The 13,564-nt window shown below is 37.2% G+C and overlaps 2 long non-coding RNA genes across 2 annotated transcripts; both read right to left on the bottom strand.

Annotated features, from left to right (window-relative positions):
• Positions 1 to 4,269: 4,269 nt before the first annotated feature.
• LOC133420614 (uncharacterized) lies at positions 4,270 to 7,544 on the bottom strand. Its single transcript, XR_009770610.1, has 4 exons — positions 7,322 to 7,544; positions 7,116 to 7,238; positions 5,784 to 5,879; positions 4,270 to 4,719 (listed from the first exon to the last, which is right to left on the bottom strand). It is a non-coding gene; the product is annotated as an uncharacterized LOC133420614 (long non-coding RNA).
• A 707-nt stretch (positions 7,545 to 8,251) lies between these two features.
• Positions 8,252 to 9,122, bottom strand: LOC133420736 (uncharacterized). The gene is made up of 4 exons (XR_009770618.1): positions 8,976 to 9,122; positions 8,836 to 8,902; positions 8,641 to 8,740; positions 8,252 to 8,525 (listed from the first exon to the last, which is right to left on the bottom strand). It is a non-coding gene; the product is annotated as an uncharacterized LOC133420736 (long non-coding RNA).
• Positions 9,123 to 13,564: the final 4,442 nt, after the last annotated feature.

The following is a 13,564-nucleotide window of genomic DNA, read 5'->3' as shown; positions in this document are numbered from 1 at the left end:
TGGTTTTACCCTCCCAGACCCCAACCCGCTGTTCATCTTGGACACAGATGCCAGCAATGTGTGGATGGGGGGCGCTACTCTAAAGTACCTAACCCTTTTTTCAACATGAGGTGGAATATTTTACCATGAAGTCAAGAAAAAAGAATTAAAAAAATCTCTGGAAGTTAGTTATGTCCCAATGGAGTCAGACAGAGAAGATGACCTCAATGTATTGTTTTGTCTCCTGTCAGACCTCTAATTCAGGGAAAATTGCAGATGAGCCAAGTAAAATTTTAGTACATTGTATATTTGATGTGGGTTTGTTAGTTTGTAGGGATTAAATCACACGTTGTGAATGATTATTTTAAGGCAATTAAAACATCTTGGTAAAATTGGTTCTGTGTAAAGGCTGTTTTTCACATAGATTGTTTAAACAAAATAATCCTTTGTGTTTATTCTTTCGTTTGTGTATCTAACACACTCTATTGTTGCAAGGTAATTCTTTAGTACAGAATGCCTTCCTAATCCTGGATTTTTAGGATTTTAATGAAGTAATATTCTGAATATTTTATTGAAACAAAATATTTTCTGCCAGTAAATTTGCTTCTTAATGTCATTAAATTAAGGAATACATTAGAGTATAAACTTAAATCATCTATTTAACCCATTTTCTATAAAGCTGCTTTATGTATTAATGCCACTTCTGACCACATGAGGGCGTACAGAGCCACTGTTGGTACTGTGCTAAAGAATGGGGACAATGTAGTGTGATGGCATAAATGCATTTCAGTCAGACTGGATTCAAAAAGATGACAAAATGTTCTCAGGACCACACTGATAATTAATTAGGAATTGCAATACTATTTTGTGTTGCACTTTTTACTTTGTTCATTTACCTCTCTTTTTGCTTGTTATCTTGTTGTTTTTTTCAATGAGTAAGTGAAGCCAAACAGACCAGAGTTCTCTTCTGCACTTATGTGACCTCTTGTAATAGCAAGATAGAAACTGAAAGCTATCACACAAAAACTTTGGGGATTTCAGTGGGTGTGACACCACTATTTACTGCACCTTTCCTGAGCGGATGTGTACCAAAATGAAAAGGGTGTGGTCAGAGTTACCAGAGGTTACTGTTAAACTCCCAGAGGAACTATAATTTAATGCTTCTGTTCTGGTATCAGTCTTATCAAATTAACAGTATGCACTGGGTGGATGATAAGCACCATTTAGTTTTCCCTATGAAAACTTGAACCACACTCAGTGACCCCAAAGTATTGAGGTCTGATCCCATGGGTCTGACACTACATTCTCTTCCTGTGTGACAACAGCCTACATGTAGAGAGACTGCAGCGAGATCTTTCAAAGATTTTTCTGTTGTATTAATTGCGTCATCCCTTTGTTTACAGGAAGCTGAAGCTCTAAAATAGCATCCAGGTCCTTCCTGGCTTTGGTCTTCAATTCTCGAATAAAAGTCATTCAGTTCCCTAGTTTTATGTAGATTTTATAGTGATGACACTTTTCTGAGTCTGGGTAAACTTTATGATTATTTTGTATAGTGTCTCGCATTTTCCAGGGATCATTGGTGGTAAAGCTTTGACCATCAGTCTCTATACGTTTGCCCAGGATTTCCTTTTGTACTGTTTTTAGCAGAATTGTGTTCCTGCTTTTGAATGCCTGTTTTCTGTCTCTTTTTTTCTTTTTCTAATTTATACAATATTTAACTTTGTTAGTAATACTACATTTAATCTTTGGATAAATGGCTATTATTTTTAGTATCATATTGGCCACACAGAATTTAATATTGTATCTGTAACAGTCACAGCGTCAATGTCCACATCCAACAAGTGGAAAAAATTCCCCTCAGTTTTACTGATCATGTGGTGTCGTCTATTCACTTCAACTGTTTATTTTAGCTTTACTGCTTCAAAATTGTCCTGATTACTACGTCAGCACTGCTATCAGTAAAGTAAAAGCGGTTTATGGTGATTTATTTCAGGGTGGGGTGTGTGATGGGAGGGTTTTAAAGATATTTCCCGGAACTGATTCCAGTTCAGGTGTGGATAGACCAGCCGGATATGTGAGAAAGACATGTGAAAGTCAGATGGAGAAGCTGTAAAGCAGAAGTTGTAAATAATGACTTCATGACTGGGATCCTCAGCACCGAACTCTGCTCTGAACTGTGACACCTTTATCATAAATCAACAGAATAATAAATCGGTACCGGCGGCGGCAGTGACAAAGGTTGGTGACAACAGCGTAAAACAAGTCAACATTTATTCTGAAATAAAAGAAAATATACATATATACATATTCATCTTTTAAGTCAGTATTGATTACATTGTCTTTGATTTGGTTTGGTTTCTTTTGCCCACATCATACTTTATACCCTGCAGTTAAAATTTGTCACATCGGAGTTACAATATAAATCAAAACACCACACAGCTTGATTATTTGTCTTAAATGAGTAAAATAACACTGTAAGCAGGTCTCAATAATCAGAAATAGTTGCGCTGGTTTCTTCCTAGAGACAGTTGACAGCAGTCTACGGTAAGAAATCAGACAGAAACATGTTGCCATATAAGATACTTATCGAGCACATTACATTACGTTCCATACGGGTTTTAATGACACAGTTTTGTGATTCAGATCCCTAGTAAGTATCTACATTATCCAGCTCTGATGAATGTAGTGATTAAAGAAAAAAATATAGTAAAAACATTTGAAATCAAATCTGTGTGACTCTGGTTAAATGTTGCTGTTTGATTCTTTCTGTCCCCAAACTCTGATTCAGTATTTTTTGTGATGGGAACCACAAGATAAAAAGTTGCATACACCTCCTCTTCTATCAGATGGTTCTTCATATTGTACTTGTGCAGGAGGTGAGACTGTGTTTCCAGGATTTGACCCTGTTACACCCTGTCTCCCTGTAATGTTTTCTGTTTTTCCATTTCTGTCTTTGATACTGAGTCTCTGCGACTCCTTCAAACTCATGTTTTGAAAATTACGCGTCAAAGATGCCACATTACCTGTCTTTTGAGCACAATCTGCCATTCCACCCACTTGTTTTACCTGTGAGGTTACTGTGTTGACGCCACTCTGAAAACTGCTGTGTCTTGGGTAACATCGCTTCTCTGGGTCGTTCTGCTTAAGATGCTGTCTAGATTCTGGATCATTTAATCGATCATTTGTTTGAGGCATTGCTCCCTTAGCCCGGTACCTGTCTGATTGTCCTCTTGTGTTCACATTTCCATCATCTTTCTTACTCTCGCTCTTCTTTTCATTCAGCTCAAAAGAAGAATGTGTAGGATGACAGTGATTTAATTTGTCGCTGACATCCTTTTTGGTTTCATCCTCAAAGTTATGTTCGGTTTTCTGATGATCACTATATCCTGTCCTTTGCTCCTCTTTCCTAGGTATCATATATGATCCCCCTTCATGTCCTTTTTCTATTACAATAAGATATTTAGATGTTTTTCCTGAAGTCTGATCTTTAAATGTATTTGTATTTGTGCTGTATGAATCTAAGCTTCCAGAGGGTTGGACTGCATCATCATTATCACCTCCATCATTGGCCACATCCACATGTCTACTCTGTGAATGTTCATTATCTGTTTTCATTTGTTTGTTTCTAACATCTCCATTCTCCTCTCTCTCTTGCTCGTGTTTTCTAGGTGTTGTGCTACTGCTTTCCAGTTTCTGTTCGTGAGTAAATGTTGACGTCTCCTGTTTGCTCTGACTCTTTCCTACATCAACCAATTCCTGATTGTAATAGAGGTCTGCTTTCGTCCAAAGCTTTGGCTGTGTCGTAGGCCTTTCCTCTTGGTCTCTTCTAACATCTCTCCTTCTTTTGTCTTCAGTTTCCTGTGTCTCCACACTGTTATGATTGACAGCTGCCGTCTCCACATCCTTCCCCTTTTGTGTGTCTTCTTCTTCTTCGTGTTCATGTTTTTCACTTTTGTCACTGACACCCAGCTCAGGGGCTTCAGATGCGGACACATCCGTACTGTTTTCAGCAGAAGCCTCTTCAGCCGAAACTGGAAAGTTCAAGAGCAGCCAGTAAAACAGTTATTTAAAAAAAAGGCTTAGACAGAGTTTAACAGTCAGAAACCTCGTCAGTAAATATATACACCAGTGTAAAAGATGCTCTTACTTTTCTTGTAGAACAGCAAATAAGCACTTGAGGATCTAATGGGAGCAATATAAAAAATAATATAAAACTGATGTTATTTTTAACGAATGTGGTGAGAGTGAACGACAGGTGAGAACTTACGTCTCAGTGAAATCCAGCTGGAAAGGCTCATAGGAGCGCTGTGTATGAAAACAACAGTCATGTGTTCATAAGAAATAACTTTTCTCAGTTTTGATATTCTTCTGAACAAAAACAGTAAATTCTTACCAAAGTGACCCATCTGTCATTGAAGTCATACCATTTTTCATCATCCTGAGACTTGATTGTTACTGTGTAATGTCCATTTCTCAGATTACCATGGTGATTCACAATTGCGTACAGCTCATACGTCTGACTCTGATGGACAAATTTGACAGAAATCAGCTACAGAAGTATGAAAACAATGAGTGATAATAAAGTATCCAGTGTACCTTGGGTTCATCTGCTGGTATCTCCAGTAAGTAGGGAATCGCCACACTGCGTTGGATTTTCATGTAATCCCTGTAACTGTAGTCAAACTTAAATCTCTTCAGCAGCAGTGTCAAAACATCTGGGTGATGCCTTATTTCACATTTCTAATTGAAACAGACAAATACAGCAAATTCAATCATGCAAACAATTGTGAAGTGAAAAGCACAATTAGGAAAAGAAAAAAGACTAAAATGTTATGTTAGTGTAACAACAACAACAACATTGTAGCTGAAATTGTGGAGCTCTACGCTGATGTGGTTGCTTAGCCTTCCCATTAGTGCTCTTTGGGATTGCTCTGAGAAAATGCCTGAGTTGGTTTTGGCTTGTTAGAAAAGTTCAAGCTAACTCTAGACTGATTTAATCCTCACAAAAACTGCTTCTGAAGAGCTAAATGAACAAAACAAAAAATGCTGCGGTATTAAACCCGCCTCCAAACTCCTCAGGTCCCAACTGATGGGCCTTGATGGCATCTCTGGGAGACAACCCCAATCCACATTATGTTTAAGGTCATTCATCTTACTTTGCACTAATAATTCATATGTAATATTGATTCAATCATTTCTTATTAACAAATCTATGTATTGAATGTCTATGTCTTTATTCATTCTATTGTTTTGCTTTGCATTGACCAATATTATGTATACATATACATATACATATAAGAGTGAAGTGTGTGTGTTTTAGTTAAAGTGAATGAAATAAGACAGAATTATTATAAATAAGTCAAATTAGCCGAGAGTTTAGTTTGTTTGATGCAGGTAGCAGCTTTGCTGGATTTTGGGATCAGGGGCGTGATCTTCCTCTGTCTTTATGAGCTGGAATTCAACTCAAAGAGACGTTAAACTTGAAAGTTTCTCCTCAGAATTCAGAAATTCCAACTCCAAAAAGAATGGAAAAACTGAAGTATGGAGGACAACAAGGACAGGAAGCAGAAGTAACATGTGAACAACAACAGATTATTAAGCAAGTAATTAAACCGGGAAAGATGTTAAGTTAATAATTCTTGTTCTGCTGTTTTATTGTTTGAATGCAAATTCTAAAAAAAAAAAAAAAATATGTGTAATGTGACGTAAAACTATTTTAAAAATCATTCTTATGAATTCATCATTCACTGCAAAATCATTAAGTGTATTGAGAAAACTCAAAAGTGTAATTTATCAAAACTTACAATGGTAGAATCGGTTTTGGCTTCACAAGAGTCGCAGTACAACTGGTCGGGCCCGCTGACCTCAGACTCACTGAAGTACTTGGTAATGCCATTCAGCTGAAAAGAAACCACTCGTTACTTTACCCTGAAATTTGCTGAAAGATGAAACAGGTAGTTGTCTCAGAAGAAAACACACTGCAAATCTCAGTAAACACATGAAATATTACAGGTTTTCATGTCAAATCTGCTTTTCTTTTTTTTCTTCTTTTTTCTAAATATAAAATTGGGGCGATCTTGTAAAGTTGCATTTAGTTAAAACAATAGTTAGGCCTTCTGGCTACAGCAAATATTTACAAGCTCTACGCTTGTGAGGGACTGATGACCTGTCCAGGATTTAAACTCCTCACTCGCTGTTTCAGCTTCTGTTTCCACTTCTTCAATATACAGAGCCAAAAAAAAAGAAAAGTTTTCTGCATTAATTTGCCATAAAATTTTGATCTGATCTTAAAGACATAGAAATAGACAAAAATTAAGCTCTTAAGCTGACGACGAAAACATTATTCAAGTTATTCAAATTTCACAGTGACTCTACAAGGAAAATTGAAGACAATTGTTTTTTCTGCCTATTGGATGATTTTCACACGCCAGAATTATGAATAGAGATGTTTGTTGGGTCCAGTTAGGTCTTCTTCAAGCTTTTACCTCATGATTCAGGATCCTCATTCAGGAGCTGTTATAGCTATATAGCTGTTATAGATCAATTCCTTGTGATCAGTTTTTGTTTTGGTTGTTTTTTTTTTCATATTAGTGGCTGCTTCTTATAGACAGGAAACTTAAAACCTGAGTGCCTTTTATCAATCAAAGCGACTCCAACCACTCAAAGCTTTTGAAACTTGATTATTAGTCAGAATCCAAGTGTGTACTCACTCCAATTAGCTTTTGAGGAGTAAATTAGTCTATAGGATCACTCGATTTGTCAACCAGCCTGTTTAGTTTGTAATGGGTGCCTTGATTATTGATGTGTGACATTATAATATTTGTGTGTTATCAGCTTAAGCACATTGTGTTTCTTTATTATATGAAACTTATATGAAAACGTGATCTCATTCTGGAGTGAATTAATGCAGAAAAACCATTTAAGTCCAAGGATTTGACTTACTTTTTCCTTCCCCTGTGCAGTAGGCAGTGAGATTAATCCCAAACTTTCCCAGTTCACATGCTAATATGATCATTATGGAAGGGGTCAAAATAATTTGTGTAGTTTTCTCAAGAATATGGTCCTTACTTGTGAATAGCTTTGCGTTACCATGTTGATTAAATAAATGCAAAATAATCTAAGATGTCATTTCTTACCACACTGTAGTCTCCACGATTATCCACCAGTTCAAGAGGTAGATTCCAAAACGGATCATCAGTGTTTGTCTCTGTTTTACATTTGCAACATTTGTTCTTTTGTGTCAGCCGTCCCTGGAACAACTTAAGGAAGACAAGATGAAGCTTCGTAAGATCATGTTTTCACTGAACTCGTGGATCTGTGAAATTAAACATGAAGCCTATACCTGTGAAGCTTCAGGAGTGGACACATTGCTCAGAATGTTCTCCAAGCACTCTGCAGCGTCACTCTGCACAAACTCTGGGGAGGTAAAAGAGGCATCGAGTCAAAGTTAACACAGAAATGAGTTCACTTCATTTGAGAACTTCTTACAAGGAAACTCCGTAGTTGATTCAATATTGTCTCATGTTGGTCTTTCTTTGAGTAATTCTGTGAATAGCTTTTAGTTTGGCACTTGTCCATGCTGTTCAGGCGCTAACAAACAGGATAAACAAGTCCTGTGGTCTGTGGATGACAAGAAATAGACTCTCTTGAATCCACTTGGCAAAAACCGAATGGATAAACATGGATGGATGGATGGATGGATGGATGGATGGATGGATGGATGGATGGATGGATGGATGAACAACTTATGTGTTCTCATCAGAGACTGCAAGTTTTCACGGCAGATGTGTGAATACATTTAACAGTAAGGTGCCTGCAGTCTTTTCTACTGCTTCCAACCATCTGGTCCATAATAACAGAACCTGAATGCTGAGAAAATGTGAGGATTCATCTGACTGATTTAATAAAGTTCATTTTGTCCATGGCTTTACAATGTTATTTGTTAACTCTTTTTGTCGGACTGGTTTCAGCATTTTTAGAGAGATTTAGCTACAACTTACTTGTTGTTGCTGCAACTTGGCATCAATAATTGCACCACAATAGTGACTATCTTGACACGTTCTGATTTCTAAGAAATTTGAAATGTTTTATTGCTGATATTCAACTAATCAAGTGCATTTGATAAGCAGTCTATTTCATCAATTTTATTTGTTTAAATGGTGATAAAATTGAATGAATCATGTGTAAATCTTGATCTGAAGCTGTATTTATTGAGGTGACTATTCTTTGATATTTTGAATGTTGCAGTCAATACAAATTATCCAGCTGGCTGTATATGGAGGAATAAACATCATCTGATGTGAAAATATGACAAATCTATTAACTGTAAACATTGAGTGTGAATTAGAAATCTTTTTTTATACTGAAATAGTTTTAAAGCTTAAACCACTTTTAGGGAACAACTCTGTTCCTGGAGCGTGAAGGGAACATTTATTGTATCCTACCTCTTGTGATGCCCAGCTTCTCTGTGATTTTATAGGTGTCAGTCGTCTTTTTCTTCAAGTCCTCAAAGAGCTCATTAAGATGACTATCAAGAGACTTGGCATCTGGGCTGAGGAAAGTAAACACAATCTGAAATAAGTGACAGACAACTACAATGAACAGAATAACTCCTATTCTGCTGATTTAAACGTTAGGTTATAATGAACCTGCACGGCAAACCTTTTCAGTGCTTCTCTGAAGTCTTTGGTCATGAACAGCACCTGCAGAACACTGTTCAGGTAACAGGTTGATCCCTGGTTTACCAGCCCATGGTACCTGTCTTTGAAGGTGTAGGGAAATATTCAGTTATACAATAATCAATGAAATATTTACAACATCTTGTGATAAACAGAGGAAATAGCATGTAAATCGAACCTGTATAGCCTCTGTCCTGATAATAAGACATTTTCCTTCCAGGTAAAAGTCACCTGCTGTGTATTTTCTACAGATGACAAGTTGGATCATTAGACAAGAATAGATGCAGGAAGAAATTAATGAATCATTTCTCGACCTACCTTCAAATGGATGACTGGCAGCTACAAGAGTGTAAATAAATGCTCACATTTCAGCTATAACCCCTCAAAACACGGCTGGAGTCTTAATGCAGTCTATGGTCTGGATAGTTTCTTTTTCACTTTATGCCACGCCCACTGTAGAGATGCCTTCATGTTTTCAGAGAAAATGAATAAACAGTGCAGTCGACCTTAGAAACTGCTTGCAGATAAAACTACTACAACTGTGTACAGAAACACACAATTTTTTGTTGAAAATAGATAAATAAATCTTAGTTCCTACATCTTGGCAGCATCTCAATCTTATAATGACGTCGCTGGAAATGTGAGAAAATTATTATAAAACTTTAGGTTGATAGTTTTGCCATCTGCATGTTATTTTATATTGTTTCCGAGATATTTCGATACATACGATCATAAACATTTGGTCAGATGCGCACACAAAACGCACACAAAACACAAGGAAAGCTGCAGAAAACGGACACTCGGGCGGAGTTGCTTCTTCTTTTCTTTTTTTTCGTAATAATAATCATAACGAACACAATAAGTTATCTTTGTCAGATTTTTAAAGTGTCAAGGGAACGCAACCTATAATATTTATACATTAACTTACATTATTATTGTGTGGTGAATGTATTATTATGGTCTACCAATCAAACATTGCGTCATATTAAACATAATTTTGAATATATTATCTGATAGGACAAGTTGGATGCAGCCCTTCATAGAAAATACTAATTTATAGAGCAGTTTAACAAAAAGAAAACAAAAGAAAAAATCCAACAACAAAGGGTGGTTTTAGGTAAATCCCACAAGCATTGCTTCAGCAGTCACGTGAATTCCTGTAAAAGCGAGACATACTGAAAGTGAAAGTAATTTGGCAGTGACTTGACTTTTTTCATTTTCATGTTTGACCAGCTCTGTCTCACTTCTCAAGAAATCAGAACTTACTCTCAGTGGGAGGTGTTTGGTTGTTTTTTTACAGAGCCTGCAAGACTCTGTTCATGGATCCACAGCAGTAGATAAATCACACAAACACTTAGAGGCAGGATACTTAACAACCCCAAACAATGTGTTAATAATTACATTGATCAATATCATGCTCTCAAATGTGAGACATGAAGAGTTTTCAGCATCTATAAATAAGCAAATCTCCGTGAGCTGTGGCAGTAATACATTATAAACACGACAGTGTGACAAGTTTGCTTGAGGTGTTTGTTATAAAATAATAATTCAAAACTCCAGTTTACTTTTCAATACATATGAATGATCTTTAACCCCAAATGTCCAACCTGACCTTAGTGTCATCATTGTAATTAAATCTGAGAGCTCACTGAAAGACTGAACATTCTGATGTTTGCTCTGGCAGAATTTAGTGTTTGTAAAATGTGTTTAAAATTTCAAAAAATAATACATTATAACTATTTTTAAAAAGCCTGCGTGAAGTTTCTTTAGAAGTATGTGCAACATGAGTTCATGTCCGGTCGGAGGTGTGGAAAAGCACTTTTAGATGAAAATGGAAAAATACTATTTCTTATTTCTTATCATCTCTTGTTATGTGACTGTTACATAATACATGGTTACACATGTTACTTAGGTTGCTATAAACCGTTCTTATATTTACTTAGTCAGTTGTCCTCCAACCAGAATCAATCAAAAACATTGGACATTGAACCCCAAACTGCAAAACCCCAGTCACTTATAAATAAGAGGGATAAATAATAGGGTTGTGTCAGGAAAGCAGTACAAAGAACACGACAAATCAAGACAGGGAACAAAAAAATCTACTGTGGAAATTTTTGAAACAAAAAGAGAAAGGAAGTGGCCTTTATTTGAACAGTCATTGAGAACATAACAATATGCAGGGATAAGGTTGTAGAGGGTTTGTCTTTAAAATTCTCACAAAATAATGATCATAATTTATAAATAACAGACTACGACTTCTTCAACAAATAACAACAACATGTAATAAATGACAGTCACAATACAAGGACAGTAACTGACACATACTGTAAATCCCACAGTGAAAGTTCAATTTCATAACAACAAAAGTTTAAAAAAAATACTGAAGTGTAGTCACCTTTGGTGCAGAATCATGCATCATAAACCTTCTTACAGAACAGTAAGATTTAAATAAAGGTTGATTGTCTGATTACGGCGTGCCATTACAGTCAATGTGGAAAACTTCATCTGGGTACAGTGAGTGTAATAACCGGAGTCAAATTCCCTGTCTGGCATGTTCATCCTTGGCCAATAAAACTGATTCTGATTCTGATTCTGATCAGGTGGACATCTTCATTTGGTTTCTAATGGAGGAGTGGGTGCGAGATTACCGTCGCCTCCGTTTACCAAGTAGTTTTAAGACAAATGTATTTCAATGAAATGATGTCTTTCAACAGGACAGTGATCCCGATCACATCAGCGAATCTAAAACAGAGCAGTTGAGGGAGTAAAGAATCAAAGTGGTGCAAGTCCAGCGCCCGAATGAAGAGAGAAAGGAAAATTACTTTAAAGACCTTTTCACAGGCTTCTTTTGCATTTTGACTTAGTTTGTTAAAACAATATAAGAAGCTTGCAAAAAATACGTGTTTTTTGGCTCTCCAAGTTTCTTCATGTTTTCGTGTTACATCCGACTCTTAACAACTAATCTTCATCCAGAGATCTCAGGGACCGTTATAAAAGAGAACTGACTTTTGTTTGTTTCGTCCCTTTTTGGGTTTTTTATCGGATCTATCTGCTTGTTTACTCTCAGTTTCTGTTTGTGTATCATGTGTGGGTGGTGTTGCTTTGTCATTATTAGATGCAGGTAAACTCTGTGTATTACTGCTGTATTCAGCCATGCCTCTGTCCCCGTCTCTGTGTGGCTCTGATGAATCCTTCTGATTCAGATTACAGATACGTTCTGGGGAAGTGTCCACTTCACCAGGCTTCGGATCAGGTTCTGCTTCACAGTTTACTTCTTTTACTCCTCCTTTTGTCAGCGGTGTGGCAGTTTCCTGTTCCAGATCCTGCTGGGATCTTAAACTAACTTCTTCAAGCTTGTTGTCTGGAGCCTCCTCACTCTCCGCATGATGTTCTTGTCTTCTATCAGAGGAGTCATGTATAGCCTTTTCATGTTTTTGATTACTGAATGAGTACGGTTTACAATCATTCTCACCTCCATAGGGGTAAATTTCATTATCGCAGAGGGAAATTTTCTTCAAACGCCTATGATCCCCGTGGTACAATGTAACAACTCTGTATTGATCTGTCATCATCGTCTCTTCATCTCTTTGATTTTCTACAACAGTCTTTCCATCTTGGTTCAATCTAAAAGTGAAATCTGGTTTGTATTTTGTTGTTCCCTGTCCGTCTGCACTGCGGTGACTCCCAGCTTCTGCATCCTCAGCCTCCTTCTTTTCCCTGGTTTTTACCATAAGTTCACTTTGCTTGTTGTTGTCACTGATGTTGCGTTTGCAGGTGATCCATCCTTCATGACCAGTATCTTTACGTCTCATTTCTTGCTGCAGATGTTTGTCTTCTCCGCTTGGGTAAACATTATGTAACTCCTTATTGTCCTGATTATGGACTAATTTGTCCCCGACACCCTCTGTGTTCCTCAGCTCATGATTTAGTTTGTTCTGGTGAATCTTATCGACTCTGCTGTCGGCTTCTTTGTCACTAACAACCTGTTTATGCTTTTCTTTAGTCTTTGAACTGCTCTTTGAATCACAAACCCTTCCTTCATTGCTTTGAATCGGTTTAAAACCTGGTTCAGGACTATGTTGTTTCTGTTTATCGCTGCTCTTTTCAACATTTCCTAGTCTTTCATCACCCTCAACAGTACCATTAAGGCATTCATGCTGATGGTTCATGGACACGTTGCTGTCATTATCAACTCCACTCTTGCCATCTTGGTGCCCTCTGACCTCTGGGGCGTTTGCAGTCGAAGTCTCTGCAGCAGAACCTTGAACGTTCAACCACAGTACAGCTGAAGTTAATTCAGAAAATGTCACATACAGTTAGGAAAGTCAGGAATAAGCATGACAGGGTTGTTTGTCCTCTTACCCTTCCTGTAGAACAGCAGATAAGCACTCTGGGACCTGATGGGAGCAGGAGTTAAAAAACCATGAATAGTTATTGTCATTTTCCCTAAATACTACTACTACTACTACTACTGTCATTTAGCAGATGCTTTTATCCAAAGCGACTTACATCTGTGGGAACAAACACACATTGATGTGTTAGTTTGTGTTTGTAAATGTTCGATGGGAAAGCGAGACGGATAACTGCTTACCTTTTTCTGGAGTCCGTCTGAAATGGTTGTTTAGCCTGTCCACGAGAACAAGGACATCATGATTTTTTAACAAGTCTGCACTAAAGAATACATGTTTTTAGAAGAAAATCACAGAATAAAGTTGATTATTCTTACCAAAGTCACTACAGCGTCATTGAAGTTATACCACCGTTCATCATCCTGGGACTTGACAGTTACTGTGTAATGTCCATTTCTCAGCTCGCCGAGGTGCTCCACAAATGCATACAGCTGATATGTCTGACTCTGATGAAGAAAGAGGACATGAACCAGCAACAGGAATGAGGACGTAATGATT

The sequence above is a fragment of the Cololabis saira genome, chromosome 20 (assembly GCF_033807715.1).
Source record: "Cololabis saira isolate AMF1-May2022 chromosome 20, fColSai1.1, whole genome shotgun sequence".
Classification (NCBI taxonomy): domain Eukaryota; kingdom Metazoa; phylum Chordata; class Actinopteri; order Beloniformes; family Belonidae; genus Cololabis; species Cololabis saira.
This window is presented reverse-complemented; position numbering and strand designations above follow the sequence as displayed.